Below are 21592 nucleotides of genomic sequence, written 5' to 3'. Positions count from 1 at the left end.
CTAAATAAAGTTTTAAAAAAAGTAGCAATTGACAAATATTAGCAGGGAAGCGCCATTACCAATGTGACATGCAATTAAACCCTTGTGCAAACATAGATGCGTCACATTTACATGGCGGTGCACTGTGGCGCAGGAATAGACAGATGTGTGTTGAATCTGATGATGTGTAGGCGGGGCTTTGCTAGAGTTGTGGCGCAAGAACGATGCAAGTCCAATAATGTCCATGGACTGCCCATACCTAACATGCTGTGTCACTCCTTACGTCTGCTTCAAGCAGGCATAAGGTTGCGTCGCAGCGGCCTCTGAAAAGTGACTCTGTGAAATCTTGTAGATTTCACTGAATCACTTGTACGCTGCATATCCCAAAGGAATGCCCACCCTGCCTACAACAAAGCTGACGCAGGTTCAATATTGGGCAGGGACTCACAATGTGACGCTTCACCATACATGCGTCACATTGCGAATAATTCTAAATATGTTGCCTGTTGTACACCACCGCTGTGTCACGGAAGTGATGCAACAGCAGTGTAAATCTTATTCAAGGGGCTTGTAAACCTGCCACAAATTCTTCAAGAAGTACAGCACCCTGTGCCAGCCTAAAACACAAAGCAGAAAATGACAGTATCTGATGCATTTCTGATGTACTACCCTTTTGTACTTGGTTTCAATAAACTTGAACTTAAAAAGAAAATGATAGTATCAGTAGATCAAAATATGTCATACACATATTCTGTTGTCCATTTTCCACTCTGCCACGCCATTACATCCCCAACACACCACTGCTCCTATCTGCCCCGTCTGCGGCAGTACTTCACAACACTGTTATCATACAGAAGATATGGGAAAATCCCTGAAAAGTTCCACAAGCACACTTCCCATTTGGTTACTTTTCTCTCTTCTCACCCATTGACACATCCAGCCAGAGCACAGACAACTGCAGTAGCAGAGGTCACCGCATCTACTGGGAGGAATCGGCAATGTACAGAGGAAATGACAATCACACTAACTGGTAAGTCAAACTGGCTAGGAGATGGTCAAATGCATATATTGTCAGGAGACGACAGAGGGACAAATAGTGCCTACCTCTATAAGTCAACCAGAGATGCAAATTTGCGTCATTACAATTAGAGTTGTCAATTTACCTTCACCTTTACCATATGACATTTGTGAACAGCGAAAGACAAAATATAAAATGTCTTCGCTCATCAAACCTTTGTAATTGTGGTACACAACATGTATTTCACCAACAGTCCCAGACCGGGGGTAACCGATCCTGTAATCGAGTGCCACAACTAGTCAACAGGGAGTGCCCACTATATTGTAATAGTGTCTGTAGACCTAATCAAGAAATCGTATTTGCACAAATATGGAAATGATGAACAAGCAGTGAGATGCCAGTCTCAGTAGTATTGACAATGCATCCACTGTCCAACTTCAAATATTTCCAATATGCATTAAATTGCACAGTCCACACAGCTGGTCATGTGCTGCGTACATTGGATGGATTATTTTCTGGGCATCAACAAAACACGATAGTGGACCTTACCTCTTGATTCGTAGGCATGTAATTATGATATAGATAGCATCAAGGTAGTGGACCCATTCTAAGTTATATGTGGGATCACTCATTACATTATGTATGACACACTTCTGCAACGGTGGTGCCCACAACTGCTTGTGCTCGTCCTCTGTGCCAGAAATTGAGTGCATCACATGTGGCAGCAGAAATGTAAAGTTGCAAAACACACTTATCAATGTAGGTACAATGCGGTCCTCCCAGAATCAAAGATGCACACTGACTTCTGCTACAAGGTTGGACGTGACATCTGTTCAGGGACCACACACTGCTCCGATGCTGGGCCAAGGTAAGTCAACCTGGCTGAATGCTCATTAATTGTGCTCTTCCCCTCCACCGTATGTGTTCTACAACACTGTTGTCCTGCATCACAATATGCTCACATATGGCATTTGAACACATGGCAGATCAGACCCTGGTGGCAAATGAGAGGCTGACACAAAATGTATGCCAACTGTGCGCAGAATGGACATACAGTAGAACAATGTGTCATATGAACTGACCAAAACACAACAGGCTTGCAATTCAATTATAGGATAAATCCCTAGCAAAATATTCATGGTTAAATCAAAATGAAATTGTGGGAAAAAAAAGAATGTCCTCATTTGAAGATGCAAGTACATTTCTGGCCACTTTTGTAAACATAAGATACAGAGGAAGCAAACATCTTTTTTTATGTCTAACGTTAGAGTAAAGTAACTAGAAATAACAACCTGGAACTTAAATGGTCTGAGGGTCCCGCAGAGAAGAAATAAGATTTTGGAATATTTAAGATTATCAGAGAGTAAAATTTTCCTTATTCAAGAATCTCATTTACTAAAAGAAGAATGGGTCTCAATTTTAAGGCAACAGAATTGGGTGGAACACTATATATGTACAAATCAGACATGTATAACAAAAGGAGTGGCTATCTTAATTAAAAAATCAGCTGCTGCGGTAGTGGAAGAGGGTATAGTGGACCCAGGGGGAAGATGGGCTGTCGCTAAAATAAAGATCAGTGGAGTTGGTTTCACGTTAGCAAGCTATTACGGCCCCAATATAGATGATCTAGCCCCCCTGTATGCCTTGATACCTAATTTAGTAGATGTTGATAATTACATAATCTTAGGTGGGGATTTCAACCTGGTGCTCAATCCAAGTAAGGACTCAACCTCTCTCAGATCTATATCCAGTACACAAAAAATGAGAAAAACTCTAAAGCAACTAATGCTCGATTTAGGTTTAAGAGACATCTGGAGTGACTTGGCCACCAAATCTAAAGTTAAGGGTGGGAAATTCAACTTCCATAATAAAAAATATGGACATAGGTCGAGGATCGACTTCTTCTTGGTCGAGATGAAAGCTAGACAAAACATCAGTCAAGTTAGCCATGTTCCTGAGCATATGTCCGACCATTCGGCTGTAAGTTTGAAAATAGCTGTCTGTAAGACCCAGTCACATAGAAGGTATACTATAATTCGAGCATTATTATTGGAGCACAATATAATCGATAGGTTGAAAGCACAAACTAAAGAGTTTTTTGATCTAAACTTAAATACTGCATCAATTCAAACTGTATGGGATACATATAAAACAGTTCTGAGGGGGGTGTTAACAAGTATATCCTGGGCACAAGCAAATAAAATAAAAGAGGAGACCAAAAATCTGGAAAACGAGATACAGAGACTGTCTGATAGTTTGGAGAGGGACAGGGAGAATTCGACTATTACAAACAACTTAACATCCGCTAAATATAAACTAGCTAACTATCTAGAAGCTATACTTAAAGAAATGGGATGCCAGTAAACTGGCACACCATGGGTACGGCGAAGGGTGTAGCAAGCTTCTTGTGTTGAAAACAAAGACAGAACAAACGAGAAACTGGATAAAAGACACACGACTACCTAACAATGGTAGGGTAGTCACAGAAAGTAATGAAATTGAAGAAGCTTTTGTCCAGTTTTTTAATAAACTGTATACAGAAGAGGAGATCAAAGATGAAGTCTGCATGGAATAATTTCTATCAGAGATGGCTCTCGCCACTCTACGACAAGTAGACAGAGATGTCATAAATGGTCCCTTTACACTGGAGGAAATACACCAAGTAATTAACTCTCAAAATAAGGGGAAAGCTGCTGGCCCAGAATCTATCCCAAATGAGATCTATAAGATCTTAAAGGATGATTATGGGGGACTGTGTGTCACATCCTTAACTCGAGGGCAGTCGAGCTGCTTTCTGTTGCTCTGACTTGCGCTGCTCTCCCCTGTCTCCCTTTCGCCGTCCTAAGATCCGGGCGCCCCCTACTCAGCTGAATACAAGCTGAGGGGCACTGTGGGACGGGGAGACTGTGCATCGGTCCGGCGGCCATCTTGGGTGAGGTAGCCTCGCAAGTTGGCTGACTAGCCTTGCTGCCTCACGGGTGGGACTATAAATTTAGACGGAGATGGCTCCGCGCAGCGGACGCGGGCAACGAGCGCGCCTGTCCCGCGCCAAAGGAGCGCCTAAGGAGAGCCCGTCTGCGCCCGTCCGCGTCCCGGAGGCGGACGGGGGCGGGCGGGGGAACATTTTCCTGCAACAGTCACTTAGGCAGCTGTTGCGTCTGAGAGAGAGTAGGCATCGCGCCTGCTCGGTGCAGGGTCGTGGTTTCAGAGGGAATTTTCACTGTAAGGGGTGTGGATGGTCTCTGCACGAGGCCCGGGGTGGGCGGGCCCCGGAAACTGCAGGAGATTCTTATATTCCCATGTTGGGTCAGGGTTCGCCTGTAAATAACTTTTCCTGTGCTTTGCTGAATATGAGATCTGTAAGCAAGCATGCGCAGGACCTTTTCGACCTACTTTCGGACTCTAAACCTGCCTGTCTTTTCCTTACGGAAACATGGCTGAGTGAGATATCCGGTCCAGATACCGCTAATGCTCTGCCTCCTGATTACTTCATGCTGCAGAAGGATCGGGGTTCTGGCAAAGGAGGGGGTGTGGCTCTAGTGATCGACCGTCACTTCGAGTGTTCCATTGTCCCCACAGACGACATTCCTGGGGCCAAAACTCTGGGATTTTGCCTGACAATCTCACCAGCTCAATCTTGCGCAAGCTTGTTAGTGTATAGGCCCCCAGGGCCTATTGGGTCCTTCCACGAGGGGTTATATTCTGTGATATCGGCTATGAGTGTGCAGTTTAAGCACTGCATACTTCTAGGTGATTTTAATATCCACATGGACTTGCCTGATGCACCCGACACCATCAAGTTGTTAGATACCACCGAACCCCTCGGCTTGCTACCTTATGTGGCTTCCCCCACCCACAACAAGGGGCATATGCTTGATCAGATTTTTTCCACAACGCCCATCACAGTTGCGCTTCCTCAACCTGTTCTGTGGTCTGACAATTTTATGGTCAATTTTGACATTCAATTTAAATCTAGTCCTTCGTCCAGAAGGTCCGGTCCTATTTCCCCGCCTCTGTGTGCTTTTCATAAAGTCTCCCCTGATATGGTCAGGCAGTATTTACTGTCCCATCCTTGCCAGTACATTGGCAATTTGAACCAGGACATTGATCTCTTCCAAACATGGCTGGTGCAGTGCTTTAAGGAGTTGGCCCCTCCCCAGCGGTTGCTTAGGAACTCTCAGCGCACCTCAGCACCTTGGTTTACGTCCATGCTCAATGCTAGTCGGAGGCTTTGCAAAAAGGCCGAACGAGCTTGGCGCTTAAATTTTGACGAGCCCCTTAAGGAGGCCTATAGGCAGTGTGTCAAGGGCTACCATAAGGCACTTTTTGTGGAAAAGAAATCATACTTTGCTAGGAGGATTGAGGAGGCTTCAAATACCAGCAAAGAGATTTTCTTGATTGTAAAAGAATGTATCTCTCCAGCCTCTATCACTCCTAAACATTCCTTCTCGAAGTCCTGGGTTTCTCAATTGGCAAGCTTTTTTGCTAATAAAATCATTAGTATCCAGGCAACTTTCCCTCAAGTTGCCGGGGCAGCATTTTCCACCATGGCGCTGCCCGTACCCAAACCTGTGTCGGGGCAGCCCTTGCTTGCTAATTTTCCTCCTATTCCACTACAAGACTCGTTTGAGTTTCTATCCAAGATGCGATCAGGATCACCCCTTGATCCCTGCCCAGCCTATCACCTCGCCAAATTGGCTCAGGTGATTAACCCTTTGATCAATCCAATCTTGAATCTCTCTCTTGAGACAGGAGTTGTGCCTCCTTCGTGGAAGGAAGCCCTGGTTCTTCCCCTTTTAAAGAAGCCGGCTTTAGATCCAGCCGCCCACGCCAATTACCGTCCTATTTCGCTGCTTCCGGTTTTGGCCAAAGTGACTGAGAAGCACGTGCAGGCGGTCCTGGCGGATTTCATGGAATCCCATGGCATCCTCCATCCTACCCAGTCCGGTTTTCGTGCTAACATGAGCACGGAGACGGCACTGCTTGAGGTGTCTGAAGCGATCAAGGAAGTCCAGGATAAGGGAGTGTGAGAAGTTGGCCTGGTATATAATGCTCACTAGTTCTAGTGATCACTTTGTACCATGCCAAGCAACCCTTATGATGATGGTTGTAATTCAACCTTGTAGACCAGTTATCCTAGTGGTAACGTGGACAAAGCAGTCTTAGGCTAAACTCTGAAAGGCATGTGAAGCCAGCTGTTATACCATACACAACCCCCTTGAATACCAAATGAAAGGGACACCACACAGATATATATTGAAAATATATATTGATTTATTAACTATAAAATCCCCTGGACTCTTTATGAGCACAGAAGCACAAGCGTTAAATCACAAGACAGTTTAAAATACACAAAAGTTGCACAATATGGATGAGCCCTAGGGGCCACCTAAACCATATACTAAGAAAGTGGTATAAGAGATACCAGGAGGAAAGTGAAGAGGCCTAGGGCCTTGGGAATCGCTGGAGCTATTCGAGACTGGAATTAACTAAGTCGGGAGAGGCCCACGGGACTCGGGTGCAGTGTTCAAAGTGCACGCACTTTCCAATACAAAGTCTATGGTGCGTAAAAAGTACAAAGTTAGAAAGTTAGGAACCTTCCGAGTGACCTACGGAGCTGAAACTTAAAACACAGGCCCTTGGGATGTGTACCAGTGCAGGAGCACCGGCGGAGCTGAGTTACCTCACCCACAGGAAGCGGGTGCACAGGGTCGAAGATGTGTCGGGTTTCGTCACGCTGGTCGATGGTGCTTGGAGCTGAAGATGCTGCAGGCGGCTCGATGAGAAGAGTTCCGGTGGATCCAAGGGTGGATCTGAAGATGTGAAGACCTGAAAGCAGAGGGGACAGTGTTCAAAGTCACTAGCCAGTGACTACCGTGGAACCAGATTGGAACCAGGCGATGTCGGGTGCAAACAGGCGTTGTCGGGTAGCTTCTTTCTGCAGCCACGTGGATACCCGGGGTTGAGGACGTCCAGGAGTCGGTCACGAGCTGTCCCACGTAGGCTTCTCGCTGTTGGCGGTGTCGGCGACCTGATCGGAGCAAACAGGCCTTGGCAAATGCAAGCCACGCAGAAGTTGAAAGATGCTGTTCACTCGGACCAGCAAGGTCAGAGCGGGTGCTCCTTTTCACAGGAGCTTGGGTAGGTCTGGAGCAACCAGACCTGCTGTTTAAATCTTCGGGTTCGTCGCCAAGATGGCCGCTGACCACGTGGCTAGTGGCCGGGATGGCGCGTCGAGTGGCACAAAGCAAAAGGGCCCCACGCAGATCGTGGAGGTGCTGGAGGGCTGATCTTTGGTGCAAGGGCTGCTCGGTGGTGGGGGTTCTCAATCCCCAAAGCACAACGTCGAGGATGCCTCAGAAGCTGCGCAGTCAGCTTTTCGGGTGTCTTCCAAGAGGTCCGGTCCCACGTCACTCGGTGCCTCCACGGGTCCCTTCTTTGCAGGGACTGTGGATCGGGCTCTGAGAGGTCTGGGAATCTGGTTCTTGTTGGGCTCTGGGCTCGGGCTCCGGCGGGAGGCGGCGGCAAAGCAGACGTCGAGTTGCTGGTTGGTACCTGTGTTCACAGGGTGGTCACTCCTTGGCCACAAGGGAGATTCTTCTTCAGTCTTCTGTGCAGCAGAATGTCGAAGTCCAGTCGTCTTCTTAGTTTAAAGTTGATTTCGGGATGATCTGCTGTGCAATGGCACTGCTCCCTCTCTTATTCCAATCTGAGGGGTGGATCTCCTGCTAGGTCCCTCCCCTATGGGTGGGACCAGGAAGGGGGGTGGTTACACCCCCTCTCCTTTGTCCAGCTCCTCGCCAGGACTGGGGCTGGAAAGCCCCAGAACCGGTTTGGGCTGGCTTATGCACAGGGACACCTTGTGTGCCCCAGGCATGTCTCAATCTATTCAGCCCTGTCCTACCCAATACACAAAACCCTGTCTGGGGTGGTGCTCGCACCTCCCCAGGCAGGAAACCCTTTGTCCAGGCCCTCCTCGCTGGAACGACTCCCAGCAACAGGAGGTCAGACATGTGTCTGTGGTGGCAGCATCCATTTTGTGATGCTGAGGCTCTGTTTAACTTTAACCGGGGTTAAGGCTACACACATGTCGTGTCCCTCTAGAAGGGTGGAATGCTATCCCCGTTGCCAGAATTGGCGAGGGGAAAGTATTCCAATTCGTATGACACCTTACTCGACATGTTTTGATAAAGCCAAACCAAAGATAGCAAATAACCGCGAGGATTATAATGCACTTAAGAGTATATGGTATGGCAATATCCCGGAACAGCTTAGGGAGTGGTTCCCGACAGCTGCAGACAGGCTCAGCTCATTCTAGAGCACCATCTCACATATTTCCAAGCACTCTGCCTCCAGGATTGATGAGGCCTTCCATAGGAGTGGCTGATAGGAACCTATGTGTCCAGTTTAGGGTTAGGCACAGGCATACTGTACCTAAGTAAGAGGTGATTACACCAACTTACCCCAGCTGAGTGATCAGCCAGTTGTGTCAAATATGGAGGCCAGGCCAGGGGTGGCACAATACATGCTGCAGCCCCTGGTAGGCCTTGGCTACACCTATGCCCTGGGTACCTATGGTACTCTACTACAGGGGCTCATAAGGTGAACCAGTCCCAATTGTGTTATGCACCTAAGGTACATGGAGCCCATTTTAAGGAGAGAGCAATCAGCCTGGGGCCCTGAATAGCAGGATCCCAGGCCAACTAAGTCAAAAACCAGCTAAACACCAGGCAAAAAGTTTGGGGGTAACCATAGTCAGATATCCACCTTCCTACATAACCCCCCCCCCAAACGAAAGGAGATAAGGCTATCCTTGACCAGGTAAGCCTATATTGCCTAAGTGGCCATATAAGGAAGTACCAGCTCTGGCTTGGTAACCCCCTGTCTCATGGTCCACTAAGCAATCCCTCACCCTAAGGGTATCTGAGGGTCTCCACCATAGGGAATCTCTACCTGTGGTGTGTCTTTGCAAAGTCAAAGGCTGGTGTTGGGATGGAGTACTGAAGTGAGTTTCCTCTGTAGGGCTCAGCTTCCTCCAATCACTCTCCACCATGTGTGCCTTTCTTTCTCTGACTGAGTTGCACTGTGCTCTCAGGGTCAACCTCTGGCTACCTAAAGCTGGAGGCTGGGTCCCTCTGTTTGGCTTACTGGAGGGACAGGTCAGGTTTGGGGCCTTTTGGTCCCAGGTTTGGCTGTGCCCAACAATATCCATCTGGGGGAGGTCCCTAACTACTTTTAAGGGGGATCCCTCAGGAGTTTTTAAAGTTTTCACCTCACTAGGGCTACTAGTTTCGGTGCCCCTAATCTGTTGATGGGGGTGCTTTATTTGACAGGGGGCCCTTTGGGTCTCACTGTCCTTCTTGTCCTCTGCAGCCCTGGGCTGAGTAAGGCAAGGTAGAGAGGGGCAGGTTACCTGCTCCAGACTGGGTCCCTCCTGAGAAGGGTCCACTGCCATCAGAGGCTCTGTCAGGCCAGGCCCAACAACCTCTGGGACAGTTCCTTCATCAGGGGTAAGATCAGTTCCCTGAGGAGGCTGATCCTTTCCTAAAGTCTGGTGGGAGGGAGATTTCTCTTCCTCCTCAATGCTCTCTGTTTGGGTGGAGTGATCCATCATTTCAGGCTTCACTACCCATGTATCAGTTTGAGTTTGGGCTGTGGCCATCACAGCCTCACCAACCTTTTCAGGAGGAGACTCAGTTTGGGTATGGGCTGTTACTAGTACAGCCCTGCTACTCTTTTCAGGAGGGAAGTTATCTAAAGATGGGGCTGAGGTTTGCTCAGCCCTCCCAACCTTTTCAGGAAGGACATCTTGAATTGGGGCTGTAGCCAATACAGCCCCACTAACCTTTCCATGGAGATTTACCATTCTAGAATGGGTTTGCTGTTCAACCTCAGCCCAGGCTGAGATTTCCAAATCATTACCCAGTAGGCAATCTACAGGCAAGTTTGCTGACACTGCCACTCTCTTTGGGCCAGTGACACCTCCCCAGCTAAGATTGACTACTGCCATGGGATGATTGGTTTCTATGCCATCAATGTTTGTCACCTGATATCTGGCATCAGGTAAAAGTTGCCTTGAGGGGACTAGACATTCAGCCACCATGGTGATGCTAGCCCCTGTGTCTCTGAAGGCCTCAACTTTCAAGCCATTGATGAGGGGCTCCTGTCTATACTTGCTCAAAGTGTTTGGGCAAGCAGTGAAATTGGCAAACCCCATGCCAGTCTCATAGACAAGAGTATCTGAGTTAGGGGACCTGGATAGGCCAGAGTCCACCTGTCCTCCAAAAGTAAACCCACCCAAATTCTTGGGGGTGCTCCCACCACCTGGGGGACCACTGCTAACAGTGACAGGAGGTGTTGGAGCCTTACCTGGAGGTATATTCTCCTTATTGCCATTCTTGGGACAACAGCTATCTGTTTTGTAATGCCCCACCTGTTTACAGGTATGACAATAAGGCTTTTTCTGGGATGTAGAAGTGTCTTGGGACCCACCCCCATTCTTGGAGTTTTGGGGCCCTGGGGAAGTCTTTTCCTTACTTTTATCCCCACCCTTCTCTTGAGGCTTGGTAGTCTCTTTCTTTTGGTCACCACCTTGGTTCTTAGGCCTGATCCTGGTTCTGACCCATTTGTCTGCCCTCCTACCCAATTCTTGTGGGGAGGTCAGATCAGAGTCAACCAGGTGCTGATGTAGAAGCTGATTTTGACAATTACTTAAGATTTGCTCTCTCATAATTAAATTATACAATCCTGTATAGTCAGTAACCTTACTTCCCAGCAACCAGCCCTCCAGAGCCTTAGTGGCACATTCAACAAATTCAGACCAGTCCTGAGTCTGTGTCTTCTGGGTATCTCTGAACATTAACCTGTACTGTTCAGTGGTTAAGCCTAACCCATCAACCAGAGCACTCTTCAGGACCATGTAGTTTCTAGAATCCTCATCACTAACTGTGAGGAGTCTGTCTCTGCCTCTACCTTCAAAGGAGAGCCACAGGATTGCTGCCCACTGCTCCTGAGGGATCTGCTGTACCATGCAGGCTCTCTCAAGTGCAGTCATCCATTTGTGGATGTCATCCCCAGCTTTGTAGGGGGGCACAATCTTACTCAGGTTTCTTGTATCAAAGGACCTGTCTTTATCCTTCTGGATAGTGCTGCCACCAGTGGATCCTAATCCACTCTCTCTAGGCTGTCTTGCTCTAGCAAGTTTCTCCTTAGCCAGGGCAACCTCTAACTCTTGCCTCTGGATCCTAAGCTCAGCCTCTCTCATCTTGGCCTCATGTTCCCTTCTCTGAGGGCTAGTCATCTCCTTTCTGGAGTGACCATGAGAGCCTCTAGAGACATGGGAGGTATTGGATTCACCTGAGTGATGCCTCCTCCTCCTATGGCCCTGGTTAAGTCCACCTGGGGGTCTGAATGGGTTGTTACCTGATTCATTCCCAAGTAAGCTTAAGTTAGCCTGGTTCAGTCTACTGACCAGCACCTGACTATCTCTGTCATCATCTGACTCACTGCTTTCCACCTCCTCCTCCTCTTCTTCTTCCTCTACATCTACCTGAGGAGCTCCAGTGGTGGAGGCCTCCTCATCTACCAGGATGATAGGGGCAGGGGTGTCTACAGTGTCATCCTCTGAAGGATGGCCTCCTTCAGCATTCCCTGTGGGGTCTGCTTTAGAGGGCTTTAGAGTCTCAGACTGGTCTAAGAGCTCTCTTAGGTGGTCTGTAGTAGGGGAAGGCCCTGTCTTCAGACCCCTTAAGACACAAAGCTGTCTTAATTCCTCAAAGGAAAAAATGGCAAATTTGGATGGTGCCCTTGGAGGGTCACTCTCAACAGGAGTAAGTCCACTGGACCCCTCTGTTCCAGACATTGCTCTAGTGTGGGTGGATGTGTTGCAATCTACCTACACTGGTGTTTACCTACTAAACCTATCTAGTAGTTGTAGCTAGGGTGTGCTACTCCCTTTGCTCTACAACAACTAAGTTCAGTAGAACTTATGTATACTAGTCTTGTTTTATATGTACCTAGCAGGTACCTGTATGATCTTTCAAATGATAATCTCAAAGATTGTAATGGTAAAACAACAGCAAGCTCAGATCCCACCGCTGCCACCAATGTGAGAGGTTGGCCTGGTATATAATGCTCACTAGTTCTAGTGATCACTTTGTACCATGCCAAGCAACCCTTATGATGATGGTTGTAATTCAACCTTGTAGACCAGTTATCCTAGTGGTAACGCGGACAAAGCAGTCTTAGGCTAAACTCTGAAAGGCATGTGAAGCCAGCTGTTATACCATACACAACCCCCTTGAATACCAAATGAAAGGGACACCACACAGATATATATTGAAAATATATATTGATTTATTAACTATAAAATCCCCTGGACTCTTTATGAGCACAGAAGCACAAGCGTTAAATCACAAGACAGTTTAAAATACACAAAAGTTGCACAATATGGATGAGCCCTAGGGGCCACCTAAACCATATACTAAGAAAGTGGTATAAGAGATACCAGGAGGAAAGTGAAGAGGCCTAGGGCCTTGGGAATCGCTGGAGCTATTCGAGACTGGAATTAACTAAGTCGGGAGAGGCCCACGGGACTCGGGTGCAGTGTTAAAAGTGCACGCACTTTCCAATACAAAGTCTATGGTGCGTAAAAAGTACAAAGTTAGAAAGTTAGGAACCTTCCGAGTGACCTACGGAGCTGAAACTTAAAACACAGGCCCTTGGGATGTGTACCAGTGCAGGAGCACCGGCGGAGCTGAGTTACCTCACCCACAGGAAGCGGGTGCACAGGGTCAAAGATGTGTCGGGTTTCGTCACGCTGGTCGATGGTGCTTGGAGCTGAAGATGCTGCAGGCGGCTCGATGAGAAGAGTTCCGGTGGATCCAAGGGTGGATCTGAAGATGTGAAGACCTGAAAGCAGAGGGGACAGTGTTCAAAGTCACTAGCCAGTGACTACCGTGGAACCAGATTGGAACCAGGCGATGTCGGGTGCAAACAGGCGTTGTCGGGTAGCTTCTTTCTGCAGCCACGTGGATACCCGGGGTTGAGGACGTCCAGGAGTCGGTCACGAGCTGTCCCACGTAGGCTTCTCGCTGTTGGCGGTGTCGACGACCTGATCGGAGCAAACAGGCCTTGGCAAATGCAAGCCACGCAGAAGTTGAAAGATGCTGTTCACTCGGACCAGCAAGGTCAGAGCGGGTGCTCCTTTTCACAGGAGCTTGGGTAGGTCTGGAGCAACCAGACCTGCTGTTTAAATCTTCGGGTTCGTCGCCAAGATGGCCGCTGACCACGTGGCTAGTGGCCGGGATGGCGCGTCGAGTGGCACAAAGCAAAAGGGCCCCACGCAGATCGTGGAGGTGCTGGAGGGCTGATCTTTGGTGCAAGGGCTGCTCGGTGGTGGGGGTTCTCAATCCCCAAAGCACAACGTCGAGGATGCCTCAGAAGCTGCGCAGTCAGCTTTTCGGGTGTCTTCCAAGAGGTCCGGTCCCACGTCACTCGGTGCCTCCACGGGTCCCTTCTTTGCAGGGACTGTGGATCGGGCTCTGAGAGGTCTGGGAATCTGGTTCTTGTCGGGCTCTGGGCTCGGGCTCCGGCGGGAGGCGGCGGCAAAGCAGACGTCGAGTTGCTGGTTGGTACCTGTGTTCACAGGGTGGTCACTCCTTGGCCACAAGGGAGATTCTTCTTCAGTCTTCTGTGCAGCAGAATGTCGAAGTCCAGTCGTCTTCTTAGTTTAAAGTTGATTTCGGGATGATCTGCTGTGCAATGGCACTGCTCCCTCTCTTATTCCAATCTGAGGGGTGGATCTCCTGCTAGGTCCCTCCCCTATGGGTGGGACCAGGAAGGGGGGTGGTTACACCCCCTCTCCTTTGTCCAGCTCCTCGCCAGGACTGGGGCTGGAAAGCCCCAGAACCGGTTTGGGCTGGCTTATGCACAGGGACACCTTGTGTGCCCCAGGCATGTCTCAATCTATTCAGCCCTGTCCTACCCAATACACAAAACCCTGTCTGGGGTGGTGCTCGCACCTCCCCAGGCAGGAAACCCTTTGTCCAGGCCCTCCTCGCTGGAAGGACTCCCAGCAACAGGAGGTCAGACATGTGTCTGTGGTGGCAGCATCCATTTTGTGATGCTGAGGCTCTGTTTAACTTTAACCGGGGTTAAGGCTACACACATGTCGTGTCCCTCTAGAAGGGTGGAATGCTATCCCCGTCGCCAGAATTGGCGAGGGGATAGTATTCCAATTCGTATGACACCTTACTCGACATGTTTTGATAAAGCCAAACCAAAGATAGCAAATAACCGCGAGGATTATAATGCACTTAAGAGTATATGGTATGGCAATATCCCGGAACAGCTTAGGGAGTGGTTCCCGACAGCTGCAGACAGGCTCAGCTCATGCTAGAGCACCATCTCACATATTTCCAAGCACTCTGCCTCCAGGATTGATGAGGCCTTCCATAGGAGTGGCTGATAGGAACCTATGTGTCCAGTTTAGGGTTAGGCACAGGCATACTGTACCTAAGTAAGAGGTGATTACACCAACTTACCCCAGCTGAGTGATCAGCCAGTTGTGTCAAATATGGAGGCCAGGCCAGGGGTGGCACAATACATGCTGCAGCCCCTGGTAGGCCTTGGCTACACCTATGCCCTGGGTACCTATGGTACTCTACTACAGGGGCTCATAAGGTGAACCAGTCCCAATTGTGTTATGCACCTAAGGTACATGGAGCCCATTTTAAGGAGAGAGCAATCAGCCTGGGGCCCTGAATAGCAGGATCCCAGGCCAACTAAGTCAAAAACCAGCTAAACACCAGGCAAAAAGTTTGGGGGTAACCATAGTCAGATATCCACCTTCCTACAGGGAGGAAGGGCACTGCTGGTGTTATTAGAGCTGTCGGCGGCCTTTGACACCGTTCCTCATGACCGCCTCTTGGCTAGACTCTTGGAGATTGGGTTAAGGGGAACATTGTTCAGATGGTTTGAGTCCTTTCTCTCGAATCGACAACAGACGGTCTGGGCCCCGCCTCACTCAGCCGTTGTACCGCCATTGGAGGTTGGAGTCCCCCAGGGGTCGATTCTAAGTCCCACTCTTTTTAACATTTATATGTCCCTTCTGGCGGTGCTGGCCGAGGTGTGTGGTGCCCAGATTGTCTCTTATGCTGATGACACCCAGCTTCTTTTCACCTGTGGCAAGAACAGGGACTTTGATGGAGAGCTTATTAAGAACTGCCTGGGTGCTGTGTTCGACTGGTTTCATGCAAACGAGCTGAAATGCAACCCAGATAAATCAGAGGTCCTTTTTTTTGGGTGTCTTCCTGACCCTTGTTGGAAGTCCTGGTGGCCGGCTGATATCCACCCCCCTTCCGTGGAGACGGGGATGGCAAAGAACTTGGGGGTCAAGTGGGACACTGGTCTGTCCCTTAAACCACAGATCCTTGGCCTGATGGGTCAATGTTTTAGGATACTGAGAATGCTCAGAAAATTCCTTCCTTTTTTATCTATTGCCCACAGGAAAAGTACAGTGCAGGCTCTGGTAGGTTCGAGGCTTGATTACGCTAACGTACTCTACCTCGGCCTCCCTGATTATCTTCTTTCACGCCTACAGGTGGTGCAGAACTCGGCCGCTCGTGCCATTTTTGGCCTTGGCCGGAGGTCTCATGCTGCGGGCCTGCTAAAATCCCTCCACTGGCTTCCGATACGGAAACGCATCGAGTTTAAGACACTGACCTTGGCTTTTAAGGCCCTCCATGGCTCTGGTGCAGGTTACCTTAGGAAGCGGTTGGGATTTCACACTCCATCCAGAGCACTTCGCTCTGCGTCCCTTTCTCTGGCCACTATCCCGGCAATTAGGCGCGCTCGCATCGGGGGCCGCTCTTTTGGTTATCTTGCTCCCCGAGCCTGGAATGCACTGCCACTGTCACTGAGGAAAAGCGGGACTCTTTTGTCTTTTAGGAAGGAGTTGAAGACGTGGTTGTTCTGCAATTAATCTCTCCTCGGCCACGATGGTTGTGTTGTTGTTAGGTCTGACAGCGCCGGGACACTCGGTCCGAGAAGCTGAGCGCTTAACAAAACTATACAATAACATAACATGATTTAATACCTTTCCTAGTCAAATTACTTAACTCCTCTTTCATAGAAGGAAATAGCCCCCCAGTATCTTGGGAGGAAGCAACAATAATAATCCTTTTAAAACCTAACAAAAATCAGCGAGACTGTGAATCTTACCATCCAATCTTGCTGTTGAACTGTGACCATAAAATCTACATGCAGGCTATAACACAACGATTAAATAAAGTGTTAGGATCTTATTGGAGCTATAGATGTGTCACAAACGTATAAGTCCCCTCTGGCGGTAATGACATTCGATGCCGCCAAGACTTTTGATCAAGTTAAATGGAACTTTCTATTTAAAGTAATAAAGCATTTTGATTTGGGGGAAAATTGCTTAACAGCAATTAAAGACATCTACAAAAACCCCTCCGCTAAAATCCTGGTTAACGGGAATTTGACTCGAGCAATACAAATTAAAAGAGGGACCAGACAGGGGTGTCCTCTTTCTCTGTTACTTTTTAACATGTATATTGAGCCCTTAGCTTTTAATTTAAGAACATCGCGGAAAATCATCCCGTTGGTCATAACGGATGAGGCAAACACTGGTGCCAGTTGTGTACCTTTGAGATGGGTGTAAGAGCTGCTAAGGTGACTCTTCATACAGTTTCACCTGCAAAATGAATTGGCTGAAGAGCAACACAATAATCCAGTGCAGGCGGGAAGCCTCAAAGCTTCTCACATCATCTGCAATGTGTGATCATAACCAAATGTTGTTTTCTGCTTGCCTCCCTTCTATCGTATTCACATGTATAGGTGAGTGTTTGACATATGAGGTTTGGATGTCTGCTGCACAAGTAGTACCATGATGTTGGAAATGGAGTATGGGAACAGAGGACACTCAAAGGATGGACATTAGAAATCTGTGTTCTCTCATTAAAAAATGAGCTGTGTGACCTCATGGGTAGGGAAGCACAAATGGACAACATCATGACACTGACAACTGCACATCTCACACATGCACTCCTTTCAGACTTATTAACAGACAACATTACTCCCATGAAAAATGTTAGTCTCAATGGTAAAGGTGAAATCAGTGTGATGCAGATGAGTCTGAGTCATTTCTCCCCTTCCTTGAAATATCAGTAACCTTCTCATACAAGCTTGTCAGTTGATGTGTCATCTTATTGATGTCAGTGCTACATGGATGTAACCGCTGGCAAATGCTGCTTGTGTGCAGGTACCCACATGTAAAGTCAATGAGGTAAACATGCTGCACATTGTCCTTGATTATCCGCAAATGGTTAATGAGAATGACATGTTGGCTCATAGCTAAAATCTGTTGTATTAAAATATGGACATGTATGTCTCATCACAGGTGCTGACAGGATGAGACTTCTGATGCGCACACCATCCCGGGGGATGCATGACATCCTGGCTGCAGCAGTAAAACCCTCGCACACCTGTCCTTCAGGTAATTCGGGCATGAGGTGTGTCAGCAGCTTAGATCACTAAGCCATGACAGAGATCGAGACCCCCTTCTGCATGAAATCAACAGTTGTTGTTTATAAATTGTAATACAAATCAGGAGTGCACATGTGCCTGTCTGTCAATTTGTGATGCAGATCATTGACAATGTTGTCTCTACCCTCTACAGCTATGTCTACAACATCTATGAGGAGACAGGTACAGCAGGATACACCAGGGGTGAACGTGAAGTGACAGAGAGTTGTGGCTGGAGCTGGTGAGTTTGCTAGTATTATCTTCATCTCCGTGTAACACCTCAGTGCTATGGTGTGAGCGGTCATTTGTGGTGGTACCCTTACCAGATCGCATTATCCTCATCTGCTGATGCAAAGTGCAGTTAATACAACCCTGGTATTGCACCACATGTAATACCAGGTCAATCACTAATACAGTTTCAACCTCTGTGTTTCAGATGATGCTGAGGGAGAGGACGACAGACCGACGACCAGTGCTGGCCAACGGGTAATCAGAGGGGAGAATCCTCTGATCCTCCAGGCAGTAATGTCGGCAGCAAGTCATGCTCAAGAGGAGGAGGAAGATCATGAGGACGTTGATTTTGAGGATGATGATGACCACATATCCATCGACTCCTTGGAAGACGATTCTCATGTCATGGCTTCACATCCCCTGCCAAGCAAGGTTCATCTGCCTCCTCCCAAACAAACAATACCATGTCCTCGGCATAGATCAAACCAGCCACGGCTCCCACACATCCAATCACAGACATCACTCCCTCACAGCCCTCACGTCCTAGACCGACATGGTGGTGCAGCTACCAGCTCTTCCCTACGCAGTGTATGCCTGTCATTCTCTCCACCATCTGTGGGAAGCACCAGCCCTGTTGTGGTGCAGGTATCCCCCGGGCACCCTTCTCCTGCCCACAGCCTTCGACCTGCCAACCCCCTCTGGTTGGACCTGCTCATCTCATCCCTGGCAGACACCTGCAGAGTGGGCCTGCACCTGGCGATGGTGGCCAGTGGGAGAAGGACTTCTTCCAACAGCAGGCAGATGTGAGACAGGACATTTGTGCCATGGGGGATACCCTGTCAGACATGTCTGGGTCCCTGCAGGACATGGTCCAATTCCCTCAGGTGGTGGACAGGGTGAGCCAAGCTTTGGATAGGATGAATAGCACTTGGCAGGAAATGTCCAGAAATATGGCAGACCTGATATCCATCCAAAGGGAAGAGAGTGCAAGACACCATGCCTTGGCCATGAAGATGATGGAGGGCATGGTGAGAGGGATCCAAAGTCTCCCTACATGGCCAACGCAGGGAGAGGAACAATCATATCGGCCTGCAGGACAGCACATCCACACACCTGTAACACCAACTGTACAGCACCACAGCAAAGTTTGAACTGTGTACTGCATTTACCAGTATGCAAAGGGGCGAACTGTGCTGGGACTCTAAGGTAGTGTGCTCCCAACCCCCATTCCATTTATGAACTTACATAACATGTATGTTCACTGTTATATACTGAATTGAGTTTGACATGGAGATCTTGTGTATTATTGTGGCTTACGCAACTGTATTGGCCAAACCTTAACCTTGGCCTTCTTGTGATCTGTGTGTCCTGTCACTGCTACATGTGCCAGTTCAAAAACCAGTCCACCAAAGGAGAACATGAAGAGTCCAGATTTAATAGAATTTGGCCATTGATATGGCGTTGCAGCTATTTAACGTCTGGACAAGTGTCATCTGCTTTGTAGCATTGTATGGGACTAGCCGAATGCCGAATGTGGGTCACACATCCACATAGGGTCTTGGCTACTCCTCTAGCTACATTGTGAGTCTAGCCTTTTGCTGTCCCCACACATCATCGGACAATCCAGTGCCACATATTGGCTTTGCTGACTTAAAAGGTAGTGCAGTACACTGGTGAACAGTGGTGGGTGGTTGTGACAGCTACCTGTACATGTAAAATGTCATACAGGCCACTGAGGGTGAGACGTCGGTCAGTGGACACACCTTGCAAATTTAGGAAAACTTAAGAGTGATGCAAGGATCTCAAAGTCTGTCTTGACTCCATGGCACATGATGATCTGTCTCAATTGGAACCCAGACTCTACAGGTGCAATGCAAATCACAGCATCCAATACCCTATGGCCTGCCATGAGCACACTGGACAGTCTCTGTACCATTGCTCATCCAGTGTACACATCAGTTATGATTTCCTTGGTTCAATGGTAGTGTTGCTGACTGAGCAGAATTCAATATCAATGCACAAGTGTGGCTCATTTACCCAGTTGTCATGAAGAAACTACAACTCCCAAAATGCACTCTGCCCTGTACAGTCCATACGCCACAGTGTGCCCTTTTAATCTTGGTGACTGCTGCATGGACACGGAATTGGTGAATGGAGGCATGGGACACACAATGGTGCAGCACTGTTTCACTCACATCATACTCCTAGACACATATTGCATATGATGTACTTACTAGGTCCCTGCTGCTTATGCTCCTCCAGCTGAGCATGGAGGGTCGGCCAAGCTGCTCGCAGGACCCTCCTGTACAGTGGGGAGAGGCGAGGACAATGCACATGGTGCTGGGAAGACAGGCCCACCAGCTCGGTAGCCTTGTGGCAGGCCCATCGATTTTGGTCCTCCCAGCTCTTGCGGCACTCCCTAGCACTCCTGGTGTACACTCCCACTGCACTGCAGCTCTCGCTGATGTTGGCCCATAGCCTGGCTCAAATTGCAGTGCTCAGCTGGTACTCAGGGTCCCCATATAGCTAAGGAAATTTCTCCAACACCCCCTCCACCAAGATGTCCAATTCCCTTTCTGAGAAAGGGAGTGCTCTCTCCTCATACTCCTCAGCCATTTTGGGGAAATAAGTTTGATGAGAGCAGCGGGATGCCTGATGATCTGATCAGTGATAGAGGATGACTCAGAATGAACACAAAATGGCTGCCAACTACTTCCTGTGATTTATTTCCTGTCTCCCACTTCCTGTATAACATTGCCTGTATGAAGTGATGTGTTCCAGTTTATTTTCAGATATTGTGGCCCGAAAACATAGTTTCCGGATCCGGAGCGTCGTTTACGCGCACGCGCATTACGCCGTGAAACCGGAACTTACGTTTTGGGCCGTAACCTCCGAAAATGACCCGGAACACATTATATCATACAGCAGATGTTATACAGGAAGTGGGAGACAGGAAATACATCACAGGAAGTAGTTGGCAGCCATTTTGTATTCATCCTCATCCATCCACAATCAGTAATCAAATCCACTGCCATCCTGCTGTTCTGTTGTAGAAAAAACTGAAATGACACTGCAGGTGAGAATCATGAATATGTAACAAAAGGGGGAACAGACCATTTCATGACATTTCTGCACACACGGGGGGAGGGGTTGACACAACATCAAACCACAGTTTCATTTTCTCCTACTTTGCATTATGGTACATGTAGTCCATATTGAGTGCTCATTGTCAGAGTTGTGTGATGTGTTACATAACATTGGTGTGGAGCAGTGACATATGGGGGCAGATTTACAAGCCCCATATGCCACATTTGTGCCACAGTTGCGTCACTTTTGTCCGCAGCGGCAGCACAAAGCCACCGCCATGCTGTGGAGTGTTTTCAATGTGACGCATCTGGGAAATGTGGCACGTTGTTAAGCCCTGCGCCACAGTTGGGCGTTCCTGCGCAGGTGCGAGGGGGCGTTCCAGCACAGGAACGCCTCCCAAAAGTGACTCAGTGAATAGATTTCACTCAGTCACTTTAATGGCCATGCTGCGTCAAAACCCTGCACCTACTTGTAGCAGGCATAAGGATTGACGCAGCATGTTAGGCATAGGGTCACCGCAAGCCTTGATGGAGCTGCGTTGCGCTTGCGACGCAACTCCAGCAGTTCTTCACCTTTATGGCAGCAGATGCATCATGCTTCTGTCTATTCTTGCCCCATGGCACGCCGCATTGTAAATGGGGCGCATCCATGATGGCGCAAGGGGTGTCTACCGTGACGCACAATAACTGGGGCATCCCTCCTGATATGCAAGGATGCACCAGTTATTGC

The sequence above is a fragment of the Lissotriton vulgaris genome, chromosome 9, assembly GCF_964263255.1.
Source record: "Lissotriton vulgaris chromosome 9, aLisVul1.2, whole genome shotgun sequence".
Classification (NCBI taxonomy): Eukaryota; Metazoa; Chordata; class Amphibia; order Caudata; family Salamandridae; genus Lissotriton; species Lissotriton vulgaris.
The sequence above is the reverse complement of the archived record's forward strand: the minus strand, read 5'-3'. Positions refer to the sequence as shown.